At 39.0% G+C, this 25,839-nt stretch overlaps 1 pseudogene; it reads left to right on the top strand.

Annotated features, from left to right (window-relative positions):
- Positions 1-14,269, top strand: part of LOC118836871 — a 48,113-nt pseudogene extending 33,844 nt beyond the window's left edge.
- The last annotated feature ends 11,570 nt before the right edge of the window (positions 14,270-25,839 follow it).

The following is a 25,839-nucleotide window of genomic DNA, read 5'->3' as shown; positions in this document are numbered from 1 at the left end:
ATATACAAGATAAGGAGAGAGAATTCACTAGCCACTGGGAGGATCAAGAAAGGTTTCATTTAGAAGATGACATGTTCTGAGTTTGGAAGGAAGCCTGGGATTCTGAAATGCAGATGCCAAGAAGGAATGCTTTCCAAGCAGGAGAATCAGACAATGAAGAGGCACAGATATGGGAGATGATATGTGATACAGGAGAAACAGTGAGGCCAGTTTGGTTACACCTCTCCTCTCTGGTGTTTTTGACACTGTTCTCTCTTGATTCTACTCCTATCTATCCATCCATTCCTCAGAATCCATTACCAATTTATTATTTGTGCCATGCCAGCTAACAATAGGTATCTCCCAGTGCTCTGTCCTAGGCCCTCTTTTATTTTCTCTCTACAACCTCTCAATTGGATACTTTATTAGCTCTCAAGGGATCAATTACTATCAATATTCAGATGACTCCCAGATCTATCTATCTATCTATCTATTCATCTATCCATCTATACACAGATATGCATGTATATATAGTTATATCTGTGCATATATATGTATGTGTGTATCCAGCCCTAGTCACTTTCCTGAGCTCCAATTCCACATCATAAAGTGTCCAATGGGCATATAAAACTGGATGTCCAGTGTGCATCTGAAACTCAATGTGTCTAAAATAGAACTTGTTATATTTTCCCCAAAACCATTACCCCTTTCGAACTTCACTATTATTGGAGAGGAAAACACCATCTTTCTGTTAAGCTAGGTGAGAACTTTAATGGCATACTTGTCTTCTCATTCTCATTCACCCCACATATCAAGTCAGTTGCAAAATCTTGTTTTTAATCACCACACCTTCCTATATCCCCCCTTTTCTTGAGTGATAAAGCCATCACCCTATTTCAGGCTCTTATCTTCTCTCAGCCAGACTATTACAGTAACCTCCTAATCATTCTCTTTACCTCAGGCCTCTCCCTATTCTCTGTCTAGCCACCAAAAGGATTTTTCTAACGTATATGTTTGATCGTGCCACCTCATCCATCCCATAATCAATAGACTCCAGGGTTCTCTCTAAGATCAACATGCACTAGTTTGTTGTTGAAGCTTTGTGTATCCTGGACCATTCCTCCTTTTCCAAATGTCTTACACCTTAGTGATTCAACCATACTGGCCTACACCATTCCTCACATACAGTGTTCCTTCTCCCATCTCTACGCATTTTCATAGGTTTCCTCCCTCCCCCATGCCTGAAATATACTCCCTCATTGCCTCAGTCTCTTTGAATGCCTGGTCTCTTTCAAAACTCAATTCAAGTACCACTTTCTATACAAGGTGTTTCCTGGTCCTCCCAGTTGCTTAGTGTACTCCCTCCCAAATTACCTCATATACATTTTGTATTTGTATTTGTGTGTGTGTGAGTGGTGAGTGGTGAGGGTGTGTGCATTCTTTTATATGTTCATGGGTCTCTCTCATTAGAGTGTAAGGTACTTGTGAACGTGAACTGTTTCCTTTTTGTCTTTGTATCTCCAGTGATTAACATAGTGCCTGGTATGTGGTAAGTGCTTAATAAATGCTTGTAAACTCATCAATTTTCTATAGAGTTCATGAAAGGATATGCTGTATAATTACACGAACATGGAGGTGAATGTATAGATTACATTATAATTACAACTCACAGTTTACTTCAGAACATTTTCCAGATGTCAAGCACATGTGACTTCCTCGGTGTAGGAAGTCTCTCCATCCATCCACATGGTCTATAACATATGCGTGGAGAGTTGCCTGACACTCAGAGAGTTTAAGTAACTTGCCCATGTTGAAATAGGTAAGATCAGACTTAGGATTTGAATCCAGGTATAGTTGAATTCAAATCCAGTACTTTGACCCCTAGGCCAGGTGCTATTTCTCATTTTTCTTTACTCACCAAATTTTATAAGGTTCTTTCAATTGGTCAGAACTTTTCAATACTTTGGAGTTATCATCATGCTTTAATGACCCCAGAATCAAGAATATGTCTGGGCTTTATGATTACGCCTCTGTGAGGCTTAAGGAAAGTCACTCATTCTTTCAAGTATCATTTTGATCAGTTGTATCATTTCCATTCTCTTTTCAGAGTGAATAATTGAATGAAAAAAAAAAACATTTCTTAAGCATTTACTATTCCAAGCACTATGTGATACCTTGGAGATTTAAATAGGAAAAGCTATAATGTTCCTGCTCTCAAATATCTCTCACTTTAATTGAGTGAGGGAGATAACAAATACAAGAGAATTCAGTTGCAGGACAGATGGAAAGGACAGAAAGTCATAAAGGTTAAGCAGAAGGGCACATGTTAAGGCTCAGGGGTCCTTGGGGTATACCTACAGGTCAGAGAACATTTTATAGGCGTCTGTAGGGCATAGTAGAAGAACAGATAGTAAGAGTCAGAGGACTTTGGAACACAGTGGCAAGGCAGATGCTAACAATAAGTGGTCCATGTCACCAGAAGGATTGTAGTTGATGACTTTCAGCCCATAAAATAATCTGGATGAAGTGGGGGTGATGTAGTAGGAAGAGAAGGTAGAGGAAAAGGATGCTTCATCTGGAGATTTTGAATCCTTCTATCACTGGTGTGATAGATAGCACAGCTAGGTGGAGCAGTGGGTAGAGCGCTAGGCCTGGAGTCAGGAGGACTCATCTTCCTAAATTCAAATCTGGCCTCAGACACTTACTAGCTGTGTGACCCTGGGCAAGTCATTTAAACCTGTTTGCCTCAATGCCTCATCTGTAAAATGAGCTAGAGAAGGAAATGCCATTATCTTTTGCCAAGAAAACCTCAAATGGGGTCATAGAGTCAGGCACAACTGAACAATGTCAGTGGTGTGAAGAGTACACCCAACTTAAATGCCCAATTGTCTACCAAATCTCAGTAAGTATTCTGAACTTTTTTTCCATCTCCTATACATGCCTTTCTCCTTTTCCACCTCTGAACCATGACATGCAACATTTCTCTATCTCTTAAATGACTTTTCCCACACCATTTCACTATACTAGGAAATTTCCATCTTTCCAAATGCTTAAAACTCACTTCGTTCACAAAACCTCCTTTGATTGATTTCACTTCTCTCCAATAAATCCCTAGCAGCCTTCTAGTATTAATGTTCACATTTTTGAGAGCTTGAATTATTTCATCGATTTATACCATATTTAGTCTCATACGAAGTGGAACTCTCTTGCAATACTTGGTCCAGCACTTCACACAGTGCCTGGTACAAGCTAGATGCTTAATAGATGCTAGTTAAGTAACTGACTACCTGTTTGTTTAGGGAAAGAATAATGCCTGCTTCATAGATGGACAGTTTTAGCTCTTACTGGGCATAGAAATGCATGGGAGACATGGTCTGATCTGATATATCTATATCAGTGTAATAACATGTGGTGTTATAACAGGGTCCTACTGTATTTTTATGTTTGTCCTTTCTCCTCCAATAGAACATAAACTTGTCAGAGTGGAGAGGGTGTAAGATTAATTTCCTTGGAAATGTCCAGAAGCACACAGAGTAGCAATCTTTGCATGGCAGTCTGACAAGTATTACTGATTTTTGTCCATGGACACCTACAGGTGAGCTTTTCTCTGTTACTATATTACTCTTTCCTCTGCCTCCACCAAAAAGCTATTTCAAATAATGTTTTCCCAGAGAGTCATTCAATCTTTTTCAAGTTATATTCTAATGGATTTCTGGATATTTTCTACACATTTCAAGCCTTGCATTTTTATACTGGTCTGCCTATTAACTCCCAAGATAATTAACTCAAATGCATGAGGATAAGAAAAGGGGAGAGAGGATGGTCTGCTATTGTCTAAAGAAAGGATGATGTGAGACAAGGCCAATCAATGAATGCATCCAACCTCTAGCTAAAATTCAATTCAATGGTTGTTCATGGAATGCCTAATATCTATATGCAAATAGTTCTATCATAAATACCTAAGGGCAAAAGTAGTAAGTTTGATTACCCTAGTGTTGAGTAGGAAAGCAGGAATATATGAGCCTATATTTTCTCGAGGAGGGAGATGGCTTTTTCTGCTGTCTTTAAAATGTTTGAGGAGTACAGTATACCTCTCTCTCTCTCTCTCTCTCTCTCCCCACCCCCCACCTCAGATTTTTAACAGGAAGGTCTAAATAGGATCAGTGTAGGGAAATGGAGGTGCCCCTAGGAGAATATCATAAAAAGCTTTTATTTTACTAGGCAGTGGCCCAGTACATGTTGGTGATCACTGCTTTTCCCCTGCCACCTCACATCCTAGTTCTGATATTTTCCTATTGTCAATGTAGAGCTATAGAAAAGGATTCTGTGCCGATATTCCCTCTGGTCATTGTCTCAAAGTAGCTTAGAAAGATGCTTTCCTTCTCTGGCTTGGGAAAACCCTACTGCTTCTGGATTCAGGGCCCAAAAAGGAGAGCTAGATTCAGAATGTTCCTGCATAAATGTGCCATTTTTTGATCATGCACAACAAACCAATGGGCTTAAACTCCAACACACGCTTTTGTTTAGTCAGTTATGTTGGTTCAAGTCCAATATTTTCCTTTGAATATATTTAATTAAAAAGGAGCACAGAACATTTTCTTTGCCATTCTTCTCTGTGCCTCTGTTTCTCAATGCTAGAATGGGAACACCAAAAATATATCCTTAAATTTAAACATATACAACATATTTAAATAAGAAGCATACATATAGACTCCAGTTGTTGGCCCTAGGAACAAGTTTTCCATGTGCAAAACAGGGTGTATCCTCCCCCTCAATTTGATCTTTAATCACCACCCTGTTTCTAATGTCCCATCCGTGCAAGGTGTAAAAATAACCTGGAGTATTTTTAAACTATGCTTAATTTAGACCAGAAGACTGTCTTCTTCATATCACCAACGATCTGGTTTTTGTGGCTAGTGACGCCTCATTTTCCTTGCTCTGGAGGCCAGCTTCTGCATTTTGGAACAAATCTCTTCTTCTGTACAATAGCCACAGCTAAACAACATGGCTACAGGCAATTCACTTTTTGTTTTTCAATTGTAGTAATGGTCGACTGCTGAATGACTGACTGTACTTTTGCCCAGTCAATCAGATTCAGTTGTTCAGATGGCTAAAATAACTAAACCTCAGCACGATTGATTCAGCTATTTGAGTTCTCTAAACACCCAAATCCAATCAACCATGCAGCAATTCAATAAATTTTCCAGCACTTGTTCCTCCCTGTAGCCAAAAACATGCAATCAGTTGCAGAATAGTCATGTTGTTGATCTTCTATGGACCCAATCTCTGTCCAATAATTAAAACAGTCTTCAACTCAGTGCATTGGGAAGAGGGTAAAGGAGGAGGAGACTCCTAATATTCCTAAACATTTGTCAGGGATCTCATTCAGTAATGGGGTAGAACAGATGACCTCGGGTCCCTTCCAACTTTGAGATTCTATGATTCTCTATAAAGTACATTACGATGTAATAAAAAATGACATCTATAAAGAGAAAGGAAAGGGGGGAGGGAGATAAATGGCATCCCAACAACTTTGATTTGCCAGAAAATAAAAATCCAATGTACAGATAAGGAAGAAAACTCTAAATAGTTATTTTAAACCAAGTTTATTACTAATCATTTATTATTCATTTATATCAATGATTAGGGGGCCTAGGATATAGATCTATTGTCAAATGGGTACTTAGATGTCAACAAGTCTAACCCCTTCATATTTTAGATGAGGAAATTAAGGCTAGAGAGAAATGACATGCTTAGGGTCGCAAGTATCTAACACAGGATTTGAACCCAGGTCTAGACTGCAACCCCACCATTCTTACAACTACTGCCACTAAATCACACTGCCACTACTCCATGATGGCTCTAAAGGTCCTAAAATGTCCTAGGATTACAATATTCCACCTCTCCCCTCCCCCCCCCCATATTTTCACTATTGGAAATAAAGTCTCTCTTGAAATCTTCATTTCTTGTTCTCCCCTAGCTATCATCCTCAAGACTTTCTAACTTCTACCTATAGCATTCACTTTGGAAGTTACTCTAGAAACACTTTTGCCCTTATTAGCATTTTACGTCTGCCATATACAGTACCTCTCTTCTTTAAGATATACTTCAAGTACAATGTTATACATGAAACCTTTCTTAGTTCCCTCCAATGCTAGTCCTCTCCCTCTCCCCCAAAAAAGTTGGATTTGACTACTTCATATTTCTTCTCCTTGTATTTATGCTGTGTGTAATTTATGCATGTAATTATTCTCTCTTCTATTCAATTATAAATATAGATTGTCTCTTTCTTTGCACTTGTGTAGCCAGTGCTTAGCACGGTGCCTGACCCACAACAGGTGCTTAATGAATGTTTTTTGGTTGACTGATATTCCTCTTCAAGAATACAACAAAATATTCAGTCTTTGATTAATGAAACTAATCTATTTTTTTAGGAGAAAAAAATGGGCATGTGTGTGTGTGTGTGTGTGTGTGTGTCTTTTAATAAAAGAGTTATCCTTTTAAAAGGTCATGACCTTGAAATCCCACCATAGGACAAAAGAAGGAAGAAGTTCATGATTCTTTTACTCTTACCAGTCGATAGCCTACAAGCAAAAAAACCACCTTGGCCTCCCAGATGTACACTTCTCTGTTTTCTTCTTAGTTAAAAAGAAAGTCTTTGAATTTTCTAATTTACATTGAACACCTCATCTAAGCATGTCATAGGGAAGGAACAACTGGCATCCACTGAGAAATCTGGGTTTCTCATAGAGTCTTTGGAAACTGGTTCCTCCCAAGATGTGTGTGCCCTGGCTTTTTGTTGGTAGTATGATCCACAACGTGATTTTCCACAATCCAAATATGCCTTTCCCAATGGAATATATGGAAAATGATAGGATCACTGGAAATTCTATAAAGAGATTTGGGAATTAAATTCTAACTCAGGCTTTGACACTTACCACACAAGAGCATCTAAAAAAGCTGCATTACATAATGTTACAATTAAAAGGAAAACATCAAAACACGTTGTCACATGCAAATATAAAACAATGGGCCATGTCTTATAGCATCTGCTTCAGGTTAACTGCAGATGTGAAATGTTGATAGAAATTATTATCATTGGTGGGGGTTTTGTACTTCACATTGTATCATAATTTACTTAATTGGTTCAGACATATTTTAATAAAATTGATCTTAATCCCATCAGGCAGCAATGTTCTGAAAATTCTAGGTAATGGCTATTATAATACCTGAATACATTTAAATAAAATGCTTTCAACAATGTCTTTTCAAATTTAAAAACTTTTTGGTCTAGTTCAAAGGATATCTATGAGAATGCTCTAGAAATCATCTTAAATCCACTTCAGGTCTTACTTTACTTGAACAGAAAAAACAATTTCTTGAGTATGTGTGATTTTTGAAGAAAACTTTAGAAAGGAAAAAAAAAAGAATTTGTCTTAATGTTGTCAGCTGAACCCAAAAGACAAGTGGTTTTGATTATATACTTACAGATAACTAAAAACAAAGTTTTTTTGAATGTCCTTGTGTCAGAAAAATGGGATAAGGGTGGCATGGTGTAACAGCATTAAATATTACCCCCATTGAAGGGCATTTACTTTATGTATCCACTATTGTTTCATGTAGAAACAGGACCAGATTAATGCCATCCCAAGTGTACTCTGAGTTTAAATCACAGATGTGTATAAAGTAAGGGCCTGGGGGTCCTGAGACAACATGGAGCAAACATTGGCCTCCAATCAATCAACAAGGATTTACCAGATATCTAATATATTCTAGGCACTGTGCTAGGTCCTAGGAACATAAATATAAAGAAACAATTCTTACTCTAAAAAAGGAAAGCCCTTTTCCTTCTTCTCATAGCAGCCTCTCCTTCAGAGGGATGCTAGTTCCAAAATGTGTTGACACATCAAGCTCATGCTCCTAGATGTTTTTGAATCATTCTCCTCTTTGGGTTTGTCCCATAACCCTTTATGGTGGGAGTCTCATTCTGTTCTCACCTTCTTCCAGCCTTACTCCCTGACTTCCAACTTTATGTGAGAGCTAAGCTCTGCACACTTCTGAAAGGAATGTCTGGGCCATGGTTGGCCCTGTTTTGTGTCCTTTTATGTTCTGCTGCTGCTTCGGGGGGATAGTAAATGTTATGTTATTCAAGGATCTCGTGGACAACTCAGACACAGGACATGCAAGCATTGAGTGTGCCCAAAGTGGTCTGCCAGGATGAAGTCTGAGCATTGTCCACTTGGTCTGAGAAGATCAGCAAGTTCTTGACCTGGGTTTGTGTCAAATACACCCAAGCACCACACTGGCCTGGATGTCCCTACCAACAATGCAGATCAAAATTCATCTGGACCTGCTTGGCCTGTGCAAAAAGTGAGAGATATATACGAGAGAGATTGATGAGATAGAATTGACTGGATTTGTTAACTAATTGGATTTCCCAGGTGAGAGAAAAATCCACTATAAAATGAAAGTTTCAAACACTAGAACTAGATGAATGATAATTACACTAACAAAAACTATGAAATCAGAAAGAAGAGTAAATTTTAGAAAATAAGCTCAGTTTAAGACTCAGTTTCCTCATCTGTAAAATGAAGAATTACACTCAATGTCCCTTAAGTCCTGTCTTAGACATTTAAGTTTTAGTGTGTCCCTGAGCAAGTAACGTAATACCTCTAAGCCCGAGTTTCCTCATCTGGAGTTAACAGTAGCATCTACACCATAGAATTGTAGATGAGAATACATTGAGATAATCTACGCATTTTTTAAAAAGTTAAAACTCTATAGACACATAAGCTCTTTCTTGTTTTATCCCATTCTCCACAGCAGCTGTTCCAAACTGTTTGATCTCTCCTCAAGCTTCCCGCAGCATGTGTTCCCTTTACCCTCTTGGCTGAGGACCTTACCTCATACTTCACTGAAAAAAATTGAGATCATTTGCTTAGAACTCCCTCAGCTTTCTTCTTTCTTATTTGACATCATTCAGACACCTTCCCCATTATTTTCTCCTTTGCTTCACTCTTGATAGAAAACTGGCCAACTAAGGCTAACCCCCCCCACATGATTCCTTGATTCCGTCTTCTCCAGATAATTGTCCCCCATATCATGCCCACACTCTTATTGTCAATCTCTTTCTTTCTACTGGCTCCTTCCTTGCTTTTTGAGAAAGAGAGAGCTGTGTCTCTGCTTGTACTAAGTGGCTCCCATTCTCTTCTCACTCTCCTCTAAACCTTCATCATTCAACTGAAAATTCCCTCTCCAAAGCAATCAATAATTTTTAAATCTAATGGCTTTCCTCCAAACTCTCCGTGCTTCTTGACCTCTTTGTAGCCTTTGAACCTGTCATTTTATCTTCAAGTCAAGTCACCAAGCATTTAATAAGCAGATGAGGAAATTGAGGTAAATAGGCTTAAATGACTCTGCCTAGGGTCACACAGCTAGTAAGTATCTCAGACTAGATTTGAACTCAGGAAGATGAGGCTTCCTGACTGCAGGTGCAGCACTCATCTGCTGTGCCACCTAACTGCCCTTCTTGGTCTTAGCTTGTTTCTATCTTGGTTCTAACTCATTCCTGTGCAAGAACTTCTCAGCTATGACCTTTCTATCCCAATCCCTTCTGAAATTTGGAAAGGTTCATGAAGAACCATGGATTCCAGTGAATTGTAGGTCTCTAAAAACTGTAGCCTTATTTCTTAGGTATGGAGGCTTGGAAAAATAATAGAACACGCAGTTAGAGTTATTTCATAGATATCTGGGGCATTCAAATCCAGAACATGGGAAAAAAGATTAAAACTAGAAATATAGGTTTGAAACTCACCATTGCACAAACATCCTGATTGAAGCCTTAGGAGTATGAGTCAGATAGAGAAAGAGAGAGAGAGACAGTCAGAGAGAGACAGACAGAGAGAGGCAGAGATAAAGAAATGAATTATATAGCTATTGACGTAGCTAGAAATAGGAGAAAGAGAGAGAAAGAGAGAGAGAGAGAGAGAGAGAGAGAGAGAGAGAGAGAGAGAGAGAGAGAGGTGACCAAGTAAGGAGCAAAAGACCTGGGAATATCCATACTTTCAGGTTTGAGTACAGAGCAAAGAGCAGTAAATGAGCAAAATTAGAAATACAAATAGAAAGGGAAGAGAAAGAACTTCTAAGTGTGGTGTCTCTGAAGTTAAGAATAGAGAGAATTTCCAGAAGAAAAGATAGTTGGCAATGATACAGAGAAGCCAACGATAACAGCACCTGTAAAAAAAAAAATCCCTTGGATTCAGGAATTAAGAGATTTTCGGTAAATTATGAACTTTAGCGGAATGTTCATTGTGAAAACCAGATTTCAAGGAGAGTCTAAAGGTAAAGGAATTTGCATTTTGTTTCATAGACAATAGGGAGGCATTGAGCAGAAATGCTATGGCCAGGTTTATCTACTGGGTTATTTGAATAGGCCATTCATATGGTAATGATGACCTGTGGAAATAGAGAACAAAAGGATAAAAAATATAATCCAGTCAACAGGACTTTGTAACTACTTGGATGTAGTAAAGTAGAGGGTGGAATCAAAGATAACCTAGAGAATAAAAATTCATTCTGTAAAAACAAAGTAGATGAAAATTTATTTTGGCCATATCTCAACACGTAGCTAGATGGAAATTATGTGTTAGCAATTATAGCTTGGACAATCACTGCAGATAAATAGTGAGCTGGAGCCAGAGTTGAGTAGAAAGACATCAGGCTGAATTGCCATGTAGTAACTTAATGTAATTTCAATGATCATAAAATTTCACCTGTTATTCAAAAAGTGTTGCTCTTTGTCATAAATATTAAAATATTTTCCAACTTCACACCAAAATCCTAAGTGAATGGGGTGCAGTATTAGAAATTCTCAAGGAGGAGGGGTGGGTAGAAGAGGTCCAGAGCAAGAGAAAAGGGTTATGTAGGACTTCAAACTATAGGGATTCTATATATGAGTCTGTTATTAGCACATACTGGATCCCTTAGGATGGGGACCATTTTTCCTTCTTGGAAAGAAGGACATGAAGGTGAGTTTTACCTCCATTATCATTTGTTCTTCACCAGTTCTGGGCCCCTCAAAATCACTTTAGCACCATTCTGGGAATTTCCCACTCTGCCTCAAACTTCTGAGTCTCCTAAATCGATCTCTATGTTATTACAATGACTCATGAGATGCACCAGGACTATACTTTACGGCCTTAATCTTAGGGACTTACCACTGTATTATTTATCTGAATATTCTTTCTTCTTTTTTTGATAGATGTTTTAAAGCCATGGGTAGGGAGTGGGTAAGAAGGTAAGAATCCATTAGGTTTTTTTTTTTTCCCATTTGGATTAACAAGAAAAAATTTATAACTACTGTTAATCAGAGTTAAATTTTATTCCCATTCTCCACATCCCAGAGTACAATAATCTTGTGTAATGTTTGATTTTTTCCTTTTGTCTAGACCAATGATTTCATTGACATGCAGAGTTTGTGGGAAGGAAAATCCCACTGCCAAAACAGGAAACTCTTTGGCAAATTATAATAATAAAGAGATGCTTGATTATAGGCAAAAAAAAGAAATAAAAAAATCATACTATAAGACGTCATTTCTAATTTGATTCTTCACATTTTTATTTACCCAGAAGAAGGCAAATTGTGTTCATCTCTGAGAGTTTCTTCAATTGACTTATGGCTACTACCCACTGTTGTGGTTCAATGCACTATTAGATTTTACCTCAATTCTATTGCCTTCATTCAATGCAAATCTCTATTAAGTACCAGCCCATCTAATGCTGGGGATTTTTCAGGAGTAGTGATAACCATTTGCATCTCTGTGGAAAACATCATTTTTTTCCACATATGAAAATGGTTAAACTAAAAATTTAATGACCGAATCCAGCAAAGCTCCTTTAGGCCATAGAAAATGAGTTTAATCTGTGAATGTGATTTATGCCTGTCTAAGCACCAAACTTCATCATGGAGCTCCAGCTCACAATAAAATGTGCTTTGGTACTTGCCCTTGTTAATGATGCCTATCTTTGTCCTATGGGAAGCATTTAGTCCCTTAGTAAATTTCTTTCCATGGGAGCAGCCATATCTACCCTGCTGTACAGGATAAATACAACTTCAACTATCAAAACTACTGGCCTGTGACTGAAAGGTTGTTCAGAAGTAATGTTGTTCTGCCCTAGAAATTGTATTGTTCTATTCTACTCTAAGACTATAATTTAAAATATGGGGGAGAAAGGGTAGAGGTATCAGGATAATGAATTAGACAAGATAGACATATAAATTAAGTTGCAGACACATAAAAATAGTCAATGTAGTGTGAACTGCAGACATTTACAATACTACTGTTTTAAATCTTAATTTTCAAGGTTTTTTTCAAACTGTAAATGTTATAATCATTGACAAAAGTGAATCATCCAATTACTACATTATCAAGTACATTTCATAAACATACAAGAATATGTTATATAATCAATCATCTATAAAATACCTTTATTACATTAGGCCACATGTTAACAAAGCTGAACCAAACAAGCAAAAAATGCATTTCCTCCGTGTTCTAGTCTGTGTCTATCCGAAATGCCTTCCCTTTTGGTTTTCTTTCTTAATATGCAAAAGGGAGAGATACCCAAATTCATGCAATAGGTTTGAGGGATGTGGGGCCCTTGAGCTATACAGGAGGAGGGTTGGTCATAAGGGGTTCAGGGCAAGAGTTGCCTCTCTAAAGAACAGGAATTATTAGGACTAGAGAAACATTAAGAGGAGATCCCTTTGAATGATCATTTCCAACTCCCGTATCATAGTAACTGATGGTTTTTACTAGATGGCAGTGAAATGGGGCAGTGGATAGAGCACCAGGATTGGAGTCAGAAAAACCCGAGTCCCCAATCTAGCCTCAGAAACTTCCTGGCTACATACATCTGGGCAAGTCACATGACTTCTATTTGCCTCAGCTTCCTTACCTGTAAAATGGGGATAATAGTAACTTTGTCCTGGGATTGTTGTGAGGGTCAAATGAATTAATATTTGTAAAGCACTTTAGAAACCTTATATAAAGTCCAGTTATTATCAAATTAATGATAATAAATTTTCTACATCATAGAAATAAAATAAATCTTCTACATCATAATCATTTACAGTCATGACCAAAAATCAAAACAAAAGGCGGAGCCAGACCCTCCCACTGGTCACCTGCCCGAGCAACTGACAGGATCCCCGGGCGGCGCCTGTTCTGGCCTCACAGCCATGGGCAGAGGAGACTGAGTCTCCACCACGATCGAAGGGCTTTTCATCTGCAACCACAGCCGGGAGGTGCTCATCTCCCAGGTCTACCAAGATGACATAGGTCTTTCACGTCGAACGTTCCAATATCTGGCTGGCAGCCATCACCAAGCAAAATGTCAACGCCACCACGGTCTTTGAGTTCCTGGAAAAGATGTGTGACGTCATGGCCGCCTACTTTGGCAAGAACAGCTTCGTGCTGGATGAGATCCTAGACTTCGACTTCCCACAAAACTCGGAGACCCGAGTTCTGAAAAAGTTCATAGTTCAGCAGGGCATTAAGAGCCAGCATCAGAAAATGGAAGAACAGTCTCAGATTACCAGCCAGGAGACAGGACACATTGGCTGGCAGTGTGAGAGCATCAAATATCATCGGAATGAGCTCTTCCTGGATGTTCTTGAAAGTGTCAACCTGTTCACGTATCCTCAAGGGCAGGTGCTCAGCACGTACGTGTTTGACCGGGTTTTGAGGAAGCGCTATTTGCGTGGGATGCCCGAGTGCAAGTTTGGGATGAACGATAATATTGTCTTTGATAAGAAGCAGGGCAAGGGCACATCAGATGAGACGGGCAAGAGCGGGAAGCAGTCCATTGCCATAGATGACTGCACCTTCCACCAGTGTTTGGGGCTCAGCGAGTCTGACTCTGAACTCTCCCTGATAGAGAGTTTGAGCTTATGAGGTACAGGACCACCAAGGACATCATTCCTTCCCTTCCGGGTGATCCCCCCAGTGCAGGATGTGGGGCGGACCAAACTGGAGGCCCAAGTTGTCATTAAGTCCAACCTTTCTTGCTGGCCCAGAAAATAGAGGTCCGTGTCCTAACACAGCTGAACCCAAGTGGAAAGTGGGCCCGGCCTTCTGTCTCCATGAACTTGGAGGTACCCTTTGTACCCTCTGGCCTGAAGGTGCGATACTTAAAGGTGTTTGAACCCAAGCTGAACTACATCGACCGTGATGTCATCAAATGAATGTGCTACATCAGCCGCAGTAGTATCTATAAAACGCGCTGCTAGCTGCCTGGCCATGGTCTCCCGAAATCTTCACCAACCTGGGTGCCCCCTGGGGAGCGGCCAGGCTGGGCTGTGTCTGCTCCAACTCCTCCTTCCTGTATCGCTACACACCCCCTGCACAAGCCCCTAGACTAGGTCTGGACTGGACCTACCCTACCATGAAGGGGATGAACAGAGTGGCCCTCAGGACCCTGAAGTCGCCCAACCCTCATTTTGTCCTTCCCAGCCCAGCTCTGGGCTCTGTTTGAGTTTTGTGACCAAAGCCAGGCCAGGGTCTTTTGGGGGGAGGTGCCTCTGACCCTCTCCCAGAGCCCCTAGCCTCTGCACCTCCCTGAAAGACCAGTAACTGCCTCTTGCCTCCTCCTTCCCACACCCCAGCCCCCTGCTTTTGGATAGTATGAACTCCATTTTGTACACGTGTGACTTGCCCAGTTATCAATGCAATAAATTCTGTAGAGTGGGAGGGGGAAAAAAGGCCTAGAATGATTTGCTATTGTGAAATTCAGATAATTATTGTTACATAATATATTTTGAAAGGTTTTTATTTTTATATACGGGAGAGACAGGCATGTTTGAAGAAAGTAAGGAAGGAGCAAGTTGATAGGGAGAGGCTGAAGACTCAAAAGAGAGAAGGGAGGAAAAAGGGTGAAATCTGGTAGAAATGATGGAAGGGAGTGGTATCAAGTACACATTTTGGAAAGGTTGGCAAGGAGAAAAGGAACCCCTGTCAGAGGCTAAGGGACAACAGGAAAGAAGGGGAGATAATGTCAAAAGATGAAGAGAAGGGGAGAAACGAGAGCTCAAGCCAAATGTCCTCAATTGCTTTGGTAAAATAAGAGGCAAAGTCCTTAAATGGGGGAGGGGATAGAAAATGAAAAGGAAAGAGATTTGAAATAGCTTCTGTGGGGAGTACAGTTAAGAATTAATTAGGGAGGAATAAAAGGATTGCCTTGATGCAGTGAGGACACAGTTGAGGTTGAATAACATGAATGTGTAATGCTCCCATTTGTTATGGTTGTGAAACTCCTTCCAGCTGTGTTCAGCCTCTCACAAGTAAGCGTAGAGGCGGAGGATGGGGGATATAACCCATGGCTAAGGTTTGGTAAGAAGAACAGCAATGGGGTATGGTGGGGTAGGGGTAAGTAAAGATTCCAAAAAATGTGATGATGTATGATTAAAATGCCTAACTTTGAATTTAAGGTTGGAGAAGAAGGAACGTGACATCAGAAGAGTTTATGAAAGTACAGAGGGGTGACTAAATAACTTCATAATTCTAAATTTATTTCAAATAACATTTATTAAGCATCTACTATATGACCATTTCTATAATTGTTTCTGGAAATTCAAAGACAAAAAAAAACTGTCTTCAAGGAGTCTCAGGGTGTTTACAACAAAGAGTACATTGGAAGAAGCAAGGACAAACCAGAAACATCAGTCCAATTCATCAAGCTACAATAAGGGGCCATTCAGTCTTTTCCTACAAGACATTATAAAATGTGATCGAAGAACTAATTTTTTCCCCTGGTAACCTAGTGGCCAAGAAATCCTTTCAGTGTGTATTCAATGCACAGTTTTACACTGTAATTTATTTCCCACTCTTATCTTTTGACAGCTGTTTTTGGAGAATTGACACATGTTTTTTGGTCTTTTGCAACCACAGTGCCATTTTCTCTTCATTACAATCTTCCATGTCACCAGCAGGGTACAACATATTTTTCTTCTTCCTTCATCTCTACACCACCATTCCAAAGAAACTCTAAAGAGAAAAGAAAAATTAAAAGCTCAACATTAAAGAAGATTTCCAGTGAATAACAGAGACCATTTTGATCACTATAAATGTCTCCATGATTGAAAATGAGAAATTACTACTAAAATGTTACTAAATAATCTTTCACCGTACTTGGCCTAACAAACTAATTCAGTCATGCAGTGTCTTGCTAGAGGACAGAGAATTAGTCATTTAGTTTCCAATGAGAAGATTGATCTGTTCATATTTCACAAATACTCTGTCTCATGCTAGATGACACTCCCTCTACCAGTAATGGTCTGACAAATTGGTCCCCTTTGAGTATGATATAGAAAACATAGCAACAAGTAGGCCCTGTGAGAAATAGAATTCATTCACTTTGGTTTCATGGTTTCTTATTTTCCCTCTGAGATTAATTGTACTGTCATCATTCAGGCTATACCCCAAGTTAGAGGAGATCATCACCTTCTGATTTCAAGTGTGACAAGAAATTAGGGAGGTGCGGGGACACTAATTGTTCACTGAGACACAGAAAAAGAACAGTGACAACTAAGCTCAGTTCAGGCATTTGGAAGCAGCTATGGAGATTCAACCAATGGCAGTAAACAAAATTGTTTGATTAAAGCCAACAGAATGAATCCTTTATCAATTAATTTTCTTCAAATTCCTCAAACTTCAAAGAACTTTGATTTAGACCAGGGGTGGGGAACCTGCAGCCTATGGCCCTCTAGGTCCCCAAGTGCAGTCCTTTGACTGAATTCAAACTTCACCTCTTAATAAAAGGATTTGTTCTGTAGAATTTGGACTCAGTCAAAAGGCCACATTTGAGGTCCTACAAGGCCACATGTGGCCTCTAGGCTGCAGGTTCCCCACCCCTGGTTTAGACCATGACTGAGACTTTACTTACTGCTCTAGTCCTCTGGAATCTTGCTGTCTCATCAACAACTTAGGTGCATCAGTTAGGAAATCTATATCTTTAATAACAAGGGACTCAATGTCCCTTGCACAAGACAGTGCAAGCTATCTGAAGTAAAGGTGTCCTCCCTCCTATCTTCCACTAGAGTGGTGAGTCTTCTTTTTGTTGCTAAATCTAACCTCATGGATCAAGTTAGCACCTTTGTTTGAAGTGAGTCCAATGTTCTGTTTATATTTGTAAGTCATTCCAGGAGGTCAGCAACAGCTTCCTCGCGCCCAGCCCCAGACCCTTACAGTATAGAACAATCTTGCAAGGACCCTCTAATAAAAAAGTAAGCCCAGGGCCACTTGTTGGGGAAAATTAACGATATGAGAATAGGAGCTAATCCACTGTGCAACAGTAAATGCTTTGTTGAATATGACTTCAGTTCATCAACACATGGTCTTAAGTGTTACTGAGGCAGTTCACTTGCTTTCTTCGTTCCCTCTTGGCATATTGCAGTCTGTGGTTGTAGGCTAATAAAGAATACAGAAAGAAAGACAAGCTGTGTCCAGCACTACTTTGAAGGGAAATAAGAAGAAAATGTTTATGAATGTCTCTAGTAAATAAGACACCATGTACAGCAGGGTTTACTTGTGAATTTGAGGTTTTCCAGGCCAGTTCGCACCCATAATCCCACATGTGCCCACCATCTGACCCACATGTCAGCTCTGTCTGCTGAACATTATAGAAATAAAGGGAATATTGCCAGGCCAGGGCAAGTAGATTAAAATCAGTTTTCTCAACCAGAGTCATACTATGAGTAGGGAAATATCAGATACAGCATTAGATAGCCTTGGTTCATTTGATTTCTCTGTAAGCAAAGAGATTGAAAGGATTACTATTCACGAGTACTATAAAGTGTATCAGCAGGACTTCACCCATATGACTAATTAATTGCCATAATAACCTGTACATACATTCAAGGGCTGCTTTATTTTTGAATTTTTAATGATATGCAAATCTAGGAGCCATGTGTAACTTTGGATACACAGGAACATAAAATGGTAGAGCAGGAAGGGATCTAGGTCTACTTCAATTCCCTTATATTAGAGATAAGGAAACAGACTGCAAAAAATTATGATTTGCTCAGGATCACGTAGCTAACTATTGGCAGAATTGGGAGCACTGTCTGGGCTTCCTGATTCCCAGGTCAATGCTCTTTCCATTTCACTGCATCTCCCATTGATTTAAGAATAGGAGTTTAATGCTCATCAGCTCTTTATTTTTCTAAAATAAGAATTTCTTAAGTTGGATCTACCCATGAAAGGTGAAACAAGCCTTTGGGCAATTATGCAGATAATTCAAGCCCACCTCCAGCCTGCTCCAAAAAAAAAATAAAAATAACTAATTTTTAACCTATAACATAAAGAAAGAAACAGGGATTGGGGCTGGAATTAACCTGGCAAATGCTTCAATTCTCCACTACATTTAAATTGATTAAACACAGCCTGAATGGTGTGCTGAGAACAAGATGGTCATCATTTACTGTCATTCATCTGAGGAAGGTCCTAAGTTAAACTAACCCATGGTAATGGAAAGAACATTCATTGAAGCATTTGTTTAAGAAGCTAACCACTTCCTGAAAAGAAGTGATTGGCCTCTTGCAGTTACCACATGAGACACAACATCTCATACCACATTTGGGATGTGCATATCTGACCCAGACTCACTTTCTCACTGCTGTTCTATTTTATTTATATGCATGGCCAGGTCATACCCAATAACCATCTCATATACCCCAACTCTGATGGGTCTACCTATTAAAGGCAGCTGGGTTTGAAATATAATCAGACCCCAACTGAAAGATAAGAAAACAAATTCAAGTTTCTTCTTATCCACCTCACTAGGTCAACAGCTGTTCATTTGATGCTCTCTCAGATGAAAAGTATGACAATCCCATGGAACATCTGTTAATATATCTCTGTTCTTGTTTCTTTCCTGCCTCCTACCCTCTCCTCCAACCCTGCTCCTTAGAACAAAGAAAGCCTTTTCATTTTTGTGTGAATATCTAGATCAGGTGCTCTTAAACTTTTTTTGTGACATGGAGTCTTTTGTCATTATGGTAAAGCCTATTGACCTCGTCTCAGAATAATTTTTTTAAATGTGTAATAGAGAATGTAGGGTGATAAACCAACAGTTAGTGATCATAGGACAGCGCCTGGAAGCAGGTAGCTCTTAATAAATGTTTATTGAATTGAATATATATGCATGTGTAGATATATATGTAGGTACCTATATTCGTGTATGTACATTTCTATCCAAGTTCATAGACCCCCTGAAATCTATGCACAGAACCCTAAAAGGTCTATAGAGTGTAGGCAGAGAGTGCTTAAACTGGACTTCAACTGTTATACTCATAAGAGATACTATTATGGCTTCATATTGCAGTAGAGACTAGAGTTATTTGTTGGAGAATCCCTTTTAAGTGTTTTAGGGACCATCTATTTTCATGAAGCCTCAATTAAAAAGCCTTTGTGCTATAATAAATTACCAGAGTTGAGATTATTCATAATCCCCAAATAATATCCTAGAGTGAGTGGTGTTTCTTCACAGCTGCCTTTGAAGAAGACATTCATAGCCTACTATGATCAGCTACAACTAGGCAAGAAGGATGTTTTCATCCTCCACATTAAGGAAGTTCGAGTTTGGTTTAGTCATGATACTATTTGGCAATATCAGCCCAGCTGATTGTGCTATCCCATCATTTGAGGAGATGGCAGTTTCTTTCTGATCTCTTCAGCACAAAAGATTTTCATGAGGATCACACTTTTTGTTATAAACACCAGAAATTTTTTCCTGGAAATTTCTGCTATTTTACTTAACAAACCAGAATGAAATGTCAAATAGCATTTTTTTTCCTCTCAAAGTTTAGTTGCCCATATTAAGAGTCTCCATGGCTAAACATTCATCATATGATCACAGGATCTTAAGACAGTGAGCAATTTTCTTGTGATGAACCAGAAAAGTGAATGACATAATAAAAATAACAGGAAAAAAAGCAGTTTTGAAAATATTCAAATAATCTATTTAAAATTACCTTAGTGATGGTGAAAGATAAGAAATGTGTTATTTTACAATTCACAATACTTAGCTATATAATATTGGATAAAATATAATAACAGAACCATATTATAAATATAATGTACAATACTATTATATCACTGAATTCAACCTTACATATCATTTTAATGTAGTGGGTTTTTTTTTCAAATTTTTCATTACCTGAAAATAAATCAAATCAAGTTTGACTTAGTTACATAAGATCATGTAGTTACTAAATTTGAGTGCTGGGGTAATATTAGTTCTGATTCAACTCCTTCTTTTTCTAAAATTGAAGAGAACTAGTGATGGATTAGGGCATGAAATGATGTGTGTTGAACTTACCAAAACATTCACTCCTTTTGAGCTTATGCTCACTTTTAGACACAAAAGCAAACTATACAATTCCAAAGGAGATGGGCAACATTTGATGAGTTTTCCAAATAACATGGGTTGTTTATAAATAGACTGATTGGGGACAGAGATGGAGTAGTACTGGTATTGACAACATGAGTATGATTATAAGGAAGAAAAAAAAAAGGAAAAATAAAGGGGAAGAACTTCATTACCATGTAGCAAAGGGGAAGAAAGCACATTTAGCGGTATAGAGGTGCATTATTTTTGGCTTTAGTAATATCTGGGTAGCTTTTATAGCTCACTAATATGGGATTCTGATTCCTAATGCCTCTATAATGCATATCCCACTACAAAGACAACAGCTTTTCACCAGACAGCAGAGGTTTCGGAGTAGTTTCTTAGAAGTGTTTTGGTTCAATATCATGCTATTTCTGTAACTTTCATTGACAGGCAAGGTGTTTTTGTCACTTTAAGATCATATAGCTAGTTCATGTACTTCCTACTTATCTCCTTTCTTTACCACCCATAAATGGAGCAATAAGCAAGCTCAATCATGGGATGGAAGGGGGCATGCTGAGGGTGGTAAGGAGCAGGATTTTAATTTTTAAGCTACTGATGAGATGGAATCTTGTCTTGGTTGCTGCCATCATCTTCCATTTAGAGCTGACATGTTTATTCTTGGGCATTTAACTGTGGCACAGAATGCCACAAAGGGAGGCAGGTTATAAATGTTAGATTTAATTGGATGTGACAAGGCAAAATAACCATGCCAATACTCAGTGTAACATTCACCTCTCTTACTCCACATACACACACACATTCCCTTCACTTCCTATACACAGAAGCATACACGGACACACAAACTACTACCAAGTACTTGTTATCAGTATTGGTAAGTAGGCAGAAAAAAAATCAAAGAACCTAGAGCTAGAAGGCACTTCAAAGGCTAAGGGAGAAAGGGACAGTATAGTATAGTACATAAGGTATAACAATTCTGAGTCAGAAAGGCATGTGTTCAAATTCTGCCTCATATATACTTAATAGCTATATGACCCTAGGCAAATCCTTAAACTCACCGTGCCTCAGTTTTCTCATTTGAAAAAGGGAAGTTAGATTTTAAAGTCCCTTCTAGCTCTCATGATCATCTAATCTAACCCTTCTTATTTTACAGATTGGGAAACTGAGGCCTAAGGAAGTTAAGCAACAAGTTAAAGAAGTAAGCTTCAGAAGCAGGATTTGAATCCAGGCCCTCTGAGTCTATAGCCAGTTCACATTCTATTGTATAATGCTGCCTCTTATGTGGCTATATGGAGAAATAAAGCTCATTTTAGACATTGAAGAGCCCTTCAAGGAAGGTATAAGGCCTGACAAAATTGAGTAACATTTTAAAATACACAAAAAAGAAAATGTCTCTCCTGAAGTTTCAGAAAGGAGATCCTTTTCTACTCACTGCTCATTCCTCCAGTGAGATTATGAATGAACAAGGATAATCATGAAGGAGGAGCTCATTTAGAAAACAATGCTGAAACAAAAAGAAAAATAAGCTAAACTAGGCCCAGTGCCCAGAAAATCAGACACAAAGACACAGAACTACATTTTAAAGAAAAAAGCAAGGAAGCGAAGGGTGAGTAAAAGGACTCATTTAGCAAAACATAAAGAACTCATATTGTATTTGAAAAAGGTATCATGAGTAACTCTATTCAGAGAACTGCAGAGCTAGTGGCGGGGATGACAGAACAGAAGAAGAAGACAGAGCACCAGAATCCCTGCCAGTGGCCCCAGGACTGTTTAAAACACAGGCACCACTCTGAGAAATAATGTGAGAACACTGAACCAGGGGAGAGACAAGTCTCACAATGATGGAGGGAGAAGCGGGGAGAGAAGGTATGTGAATAAAGCAAAAAAGTCTTACAATTGAATGCCTTTTGTTGCTTTATTTGTGCCTTGGAATAACTTTCCAGAAGGGCCGAGTCTTTCTTTTTTAATTGTTTGATATGTAGTTAATTTTAGCTGGAAAATCATAACTTGTCCTGTTGAAAATCTCAGAAATGAAGTTGAATTTCCCCTGACCAGTTGAAAATCTCCAGGATGTCCTTAGAATATTTGGGCTACCTACCCACACTCCTTTGCAGTTGCTTGGTTTTTGCCAGCTCTCTCCCAGATGTCAGACTCCCCAGCTACCATCCATTCCCCATATAGGCCCAGCCTGGCAGAGTTCTGTGTCAACAATCTCAGCCTCAAAATTGATAGACAGGCTGCATTCCAAGATTGTACTTCTGGTCATCCTGTTTAACACCAAATGTGAAGTTTGGCTTCGGTGGTCCCTGACATGGGTGAGTCCAGCTGTGACTGTAAGATAGGCAGGTGAAGAATCCATGATTAAATACGGGGCATCTTGAAAGTTCAAAAACTACAAGGTTGAGATGCTGACCACAAATTTACTTGGAAAACATGAATTTAAATCAAATTAAAGCCATCTACTGTGAAGTGTTTGTTTTAACTTCAGAGGAGTGTATATTTGACCAGTATATCATGGGAGCCCTTAATCCCTTCCTGGAAGCTCTAGCCTCACTCCATCCAATAAATGAAACCTTTGACTAGTCTCTTTTGTTGCTTCATTTGTCTTTGGTATGAGGTGACAGGTACTATGGTAAGATACAGTGCTGGATTTAGAATTAAAATATCTGGCCTGGAATTCAGGCCATGTCACTTACTCCTGGATCCTAACCTTAGGGAAATCACTTGACTTCTTTGGCATTTTTGTTTTCTCATCTGTAAAATGAGGAAAGCAAACTAGATCAGAAGTGTCCAATATGCTACCTGTATCAGCAAGGCAATAATCACAATATAGATGATAATTGTCAAAATGCCTATGTGGTTCTATATAGCAAAATATATGAGACTCTCCACATAGAAGGTAGAAGAAGTAAACCAGTTATTCAGACACCAAATAACCAAATCCCAAAACCAAGAAGTCCACAACATCATAGCAGAGAACTACTCCATCCCACAAGCTTCTGCCTCCTGCTGGGGCCTTGCCACCAACAAGCAGACTCACAGCACAGTTATCACATGTCTGCTTTCTTTCCCTCAGCTCTAACTGTAGTAACTCCTCTCTCAGCATTTCCTGTGACACAATTTCCTTTTCCTCTCAGCAAGCTCCTCCCACCACATATGACTTAGGCTTCCTGTGATGTAAGCAAGTCATATGGCCTATTAATGGGTGGGAGAGATCTTCAAATCTAAATTGCTATTACACTATCCCAGTCTCAATACATTTTAGTATGGTGCAACCAGATTGTTTGGAGACGTTGTAATGGGGAAATACTTAACAAAATTTAAAAATCCAATAAAACATAATATTTAAAAACCACATTAATATGTGGTTTTTAAGTCAATCTGTCAACTGTAGGGATCCTTATGTAGAGTTTAGAGGCCCCATTTCTATTTGGGTTTGATACCACTGGATTAGAGAACCTCTGAGGATCCTTCTATCTCTGAGTCTATGACTAAGAAGTCCATGTAATTAATCTACAGGGATATCTCTTAGAATTGTGTCACTAAAATATTTTTCCCATAGGATTTAGAGCTAGAAGGGATCTTATCTTACAGGTGAAGAAATTGAGGCCCACTAATGTTAAATGGGTTAATCATGATAAAATCAATTTTAACTAGTAGGACTCTGATTTGAACCCAGGACCCCTGGCTCCAAATGTAGAATTCTTGCCAATTAGCCCACAAGGGACCTAGCCAGACATAGACTGAATTGAAGCATAACAGTATCATAAGAATGGGGTTTCAAATTGAGTAATTATTACCAATGTGCCTGCCACTCCATTTAGCTTCTCTATGTCACACCACCCCAGCATTTATTATTACCCAGTCTTATGTAGGATGATTCTTACTCTTCAGCAGCATAAGATGTGCTGTCCAAACCTGGTCTGCACATTTCCTTCAGGAAACATACCAAGCAGTGTGAAAGATAGAGAGACACAACAGGAGAATGTCATGTGCACTTACAAATGCCTTTATGTGAGCTGGGACACCCGGGGCTGTTTATGGTTCAGTGGATTCTCTCATCTCTCCACCACCTGAAATAAATGTAGAGCACACTTTGGCACTCCACCATCGCCTCCAAAACTCTTTCAATTTTATGTTGTTTTCCTTTCAGATCCTTCATGGGCAGACTTATTCCTATGAAATGGAGAGGAAAAAAAGGGGAAGTCTGGAAACTAAAATTGTGCTTCTCTTCATGGAAAAGAGTGGTGGCCACACAATGGAAAATAAATCAGAATTCTTGAGCTTCTCCCCTCCCTTTCTCTCCCTTTTGAAGCCTTTCTTCAGGCCTCCCAGCAGTTCCTTATGCTCTGGTACCCTGGTTCGGTGCTATGAGATTGCACATTAAAGCAAGGGAGCAGAATTCCAAGAAAAACGAGGCCCATACAGCAGGAATGCAATTTTGTAAATTTCGCAGCATGAAGCACGTTTCCCTTGCTGCCAAGCTTGTCATTCTACCTTGGCTGCCAAGCTGTCCCTTATTAACACTATCCTTTTTGTACATTAATGATGACAGCAGAGAGAGAATAACATTGGGGCTTTTTCGTTTGGTTTCTGCTGTGTCAGCATTACTGGAATATGTGTCTCACCATTTTGCCTCAATATCGCATTCTCCAAGTCACTCCAAAACTAATAAAGTCCAAAGATAGCATCACTTGTACAGCCTGTAGGGAAAGGGAACTGTGTGTGTCTGGGTGTATCATACCAACTTTAACAAATCTTAGTAAGAATACAGAGCCTTCTCCATTTCATCTATTTACTAAGAGAATAGAATAAGATAAAAAAATGTTATACTACTTAGAATTATGTCTCTCAATTCAGCCTGGCCTTTAATAAAGAAGTATCAGAAACAGTAGTGTCTAGAGTGAAATGGAGACCTGAAATTATATTGGATTTCTAGTAATGGAGGTACTTAAAATAGCAGGCATCCAAAAGGGTTTGGTATTATTCACAGTAGACACACAGAGTTCAGGCTTTTGACCTTAGTCATTTTCAGGTGCCATGAAATATAGGCAGAAGGAAGTAGAGACCTGACTTTTGAGTCAAAAAGATCTAGGTTCCAGTCCCACCGCTGCTATCCACCAGCTTTATTGCCTTCGACAATTTATTTAACCTCTTAATGCATCAGGAAACTCTAAAATTTTAGTTTGCTTAGAAATACAAATCTACATTGGAAAAAGGAGTTCCCTATACCTCTGAAATCCCAAATTGGATTATAAAAAAAGAGGACTATATATGCTTTATCACGTGACAATATGTAGATGAATACCAGGCAACATTTTCTAATTATTAATGGGGAGACATGGGGTGGGATGTGGAAATTGGTTGGACCTTCTTGCTTTCTATTTTTCTATATGTGTTTTTAATTTTCTTATTCTGAGGGTTTGGATTGGGAATATGTCAAAGGATCAATCA

Source organism: Trichosurus vulpecula, chromosome 2 (assembly GCF_011100635.1).
Source record: "Trichosurus vulpecula isolate mTriVul1 chromosome 2, mTriVul1.pri, whole genome shotgun sequence".
Classification (NCBI taxonomy): domain Eukaryota; kingdom Metazoa; phylum Chordata; class Mammalia; order Diprotodontia; family Phalangeridae; genus Trichosurus; species Trichosurus vulpecula.
The sequence above is the reverse complement of the archived record's forward strand: the minus strand, read 5'-3'. Positions and strand labels throughout refer to the sequence as shown.